This window comes from Myotis brandtii, unplaced genomic scaffold (genome assembly GCF_000412655.1).
Source record: "Myotis brandtii unplaced genomic scaffold, ASM41265v1 scaffold1549, whole genome shotgun sequence".
Classification (NCBI taxonomy): Eukaryota; Metazoa; Chordata; class Mammalia; order Chiroptera; family Vespertilionidae; genus Myotis; species Myotis brandtii.
The window spans coordinates 155,968-159,200 of record NW_005355616.1 but is presented as its reverse complement, the minus strand read 5'-3'; positions in this window follow the sequence as shown (position 1 = coordinate 159,200).

Sequence of the window (3,233 nt, the reverse complement as noted above, 5' to 3'; positions counted from 1 at the left end):
CTGTGGGCTGAGCCGGGCGGGAGAAGAAGCCGCTGCAGGAATGGCGGTCCCTGGCCCGGCCCTGGAGTGGGTCCAGGTGGCGACTTCGAGCTTCAATCCCAAGTGTGAGCTGTGAGCACCACTGGAGGCTCCGTCCATGGGCTGTGAGGCGGGGAGCCCCACTCCCCAGCCTCCTCCACGGGACTGTGCGACCAGGAAAACGTGACCACAGGAAACAAAGATTTGAGAAGACAAAACCCCGCCACTACGACTCCCGTTTCCGCTCTACAGCAGCGGCCAAACGGAAATGCCTTTTCTGAGCCTCCATTGGCTCAGCCTGGTGGCATTCCCTGCCATGCCTTCTGGGTATTGTAGTTCCTAAGCTCCAAGGCCAGGGTCCTGCATCTCTCAATTGAGTCCAGGACTGGATTGAGGGGCAAATAGCCCAAGAACACACCAACTACACTAAAGGTTCTCTAGCCCCTTCAGTGCAGGTAATGCCTGGGGCAAGTTTGTTTCTCCTGTATCCGCGTGGCTGGTTTTGCATATCTTTCTTCAGGACCTGCTCATTCTGAATGACAGGCAGTGTTTCTTCATTCAGGACATTTGGCATGTGTCTCCTTCAGGCCAACTATAGCTTGCAGAGGTTGCTCAAGTCTCTACCTGCCTCTAACCTGCGTCCTTTGAATCCATTATACAAGGTTAATGTCACAAAACAGACAGTCATAATGAATCCATTTACACGTCAGCCCTGTCTCCAGATTCCTGAAGCCTTGCTGCTGCGAAAAGAGTGCCGCCTGGATGGCAAAGCTGTGGAACCTTTGTACCATGGAATACTATGCAGCACTAGAAATGCAGACTCTCTTACCCTTTCACACAGCATGGAGGGACCTGGAGAGCATCCTGCTCAGTGAAATAACTCCGTCAGAGAAAGACAAGCATCACTTCATCTCACTCATATGTGGAATCTAATTAACTAAAAACAAACAAACAAAAAAAACAGATGGAGTGGATAGAGAGACGTGGAACCATGACACTGAGTGCAGAATCTCACAGGCAATTTGGAGGGAAGGTAAAAAAAAGAAAAATTAAAAAACATCTTCAGGTGAGGATTATGCAGACACACACACACACACAGACACGCCCACGCACGCGCGCGCACACACAAAATAAAAAGTCACTTGGGCCTTGAGCATTTTCTTCTGTTCTCTGAAAGCAAGGGGAAATCTGTAGCTTGCTGGGTCCTGGGTCTGCTCTAAATTTGTGTTTATAAATCTGTCTTCTCTCAGTTGAGTCCCTGGAAATGCTGATACCCCTCCATGTAACATTCTCCTCCTTCATGAGTCAATTGCTTTTGATGTTGTTGTAAGAAACGTCCAAACCTGTGGAGACTTTTTCTAAGTTTATTTGATCCAAGCCTGCGACATTGCCAGGAAGCACAATAAGAACAGATTGAGTACTGCTTGGGAGAATAACAGTTTTGCACCTTTGTGGTAAGTTAGACTCAAAGGAGAAGACATATTGGGGTTTCATGAAATTTCTGGATCATAAATTTTGGTTATGGGGCGGGCCTGAGGATGGAAATCTCCCAGATTTGATAGAAACTTAAAAAAATAGACATAAACTTCTTTGAAAAAGTTTATTGAATAGTTAACAGTTAATATTTAAACACGCCCACGCACGCGCGCGCACACACAAAATAAAAAGTCACTTGGGCCTTGAGCATTTTCTTCTGTTCTCTGAAAGCAAGGGGAAAGCTCTAGCTTGCTGCATTTTGGGTCTGCTCTACATTTGTGTTTATAAATCTGTCTTCCGTCAGTTGAGTCCCTGGAAATGCGGATACCCCTCCATGTAACCTTCTCCTGCTTCACATGAATCAATTGCTTTTGATGTTGCTGTAAGAAATGTCCAAACCCGTGGAGACTTTTTCTAAGTTTATTTGATCCAAGCCTACGACATTGCCAGGAAGCACAATAAGAACAGATTGAGTACTGCTTTGGAGAATAGCAGTTTTGCACCTTTTTGGTAAGTTAGACTCAAAGGAGAAGACATATTGGGGTTTCATGAAATTTCTGGATGATAAATTGGGGTTATGGGGCGGGCCTGACGAGGGAAATCTCCCAGATTTGATAGAAACTTAAAAAAAATAGACATAAACTTATTTTAAAAAGTTTATTGAATAGTTAACAGTTAATATTTAACACAATAACAAAAATAATGTGGTCTTCTGTGCTGGGAGATTGTGCCTTTAGGAGTGTATAAAACAAAAATTTCCCTGAAAATCCAAAGGTACGTTATCCCAGATGCAAAAAGAATAGACAGGCTCAATAAAGTAAACATTGACCTTTGGAAAAAAACAAAACAAAAACCAAAAACAAGGCTAGGATATAAGTAGCCCTGTGACTGGCTTTTACTTGGAAAGTTTTAACTTCAAACCATATATGGTTACTTTTGGCCTCTGACTTTGTAAAATTCATCAAGCCATGCCAGACTCCCTGAACTTGCTAGGTTTAGTATATGCCATCATTTTTTTTCCATACTGGGGAGTCAGAACCTGTGGATTGAAGAGAAAATTCAATGATTGAAGGATTGTATGCATGCATATTAGCATAACTAATGGACACAGACACTGGAGCAGTGGGAGCTTGCCTGGGGTGGGAATGGCTGGCGGGGAGGGAGAGTCCAAAACAGGAGAAAAGAGAAATATGTAAAACTTTAGACAATAATTTAAAAATATGAAAATAAAGTCAAGAAAATTCAATGAGGGGTTTATTTCCTCCGGGACCCATTGCTAATGTCCTCCTTAACACAATGTCCCCAGTATTGCTGGTGTACCTTTATTTGGTCTCCTAGAAGTAGTCAATCTTCAGGTCAATAAAGCCCTAGGTTCGAAATGTGCTGGAGGTATTTGTAAAGACAAGAAAAATGTATTTCTTTTTCTTTGCTGTGGCCTTCCACAATATATGAGATGCACCTACTAATTAAACCCCAAGATTGTTGGCTCCTCTACTTCAAACAGCTCATTTGTTCAAACTGCTGAATAAGATCAGTTACTTTGAAGGCTAGATTCTTGCTATCCCTCCTCCCTGCTGTTGTCACACCTCAAGGATATTTGGCACCAAACTGTCTCTAGTTCAGGGGTGGGCAAACTTTTTGACTCGAGGGTCACAATGGGTTCTTAAACTGGACCGGAGGGCCGGAACAAAAGCATGGGTGGAGTGTTTGTGTGAACTAATATAAATTCAAAGTAAACA